The following is a 349-nucleotide window of genomic DNA, read 5'->3' as shown; positions in this document are numbered from 1 at the left end:
AGATTCGCATGACTTCATTTTTCAACATGATGGAGCACCGCCCCATTGGCACCTGATGGTTCGAGCTTTTTTAAATGAAAAAGTGCCCCGATGGGAAGCCAGCGGCTAACCGCTTGAGCTATGGCGCGGCCTTGAAGTAAGTAAAGCTCAAGTTCGGAACAGGTTTTTTTTATACATAATCCCTGACTGCTGATGATGGTGAAGTTATCAACAAAGTACTTAGTACCAGAGGTCTGAGACAAAAGCATGTGAATGCACTGAATGATTTTCATGACCATTGATATTGGTCTGTATTGATGACGACTGTTTAGTATGTGTTGGGCGTAAGCGGATTCATCTCTATTTAATC

The sequence above is a fragment of the Cryptotermes secundus genome, unplaced genomic scaffold (genome assembly GCF_002891405.2).
Source record: "Cryptotermes secundus unplaced genomic scaffold, Csec_1.0 scaffold940, whole genome shotgun sequence".
In the NCBI taxonomy this organism is placed as follows: Eukaryota; Metazoa; Arthropoda; class Insecta; order Blattodea; family Kalotermitidae; genus Cryptotermes; species Cryptotermes secundus.
The sequence above is the reverse complement of the archived record's forward strand: the minus strand, read 5'-3'. Positions refer to the sequence as shown.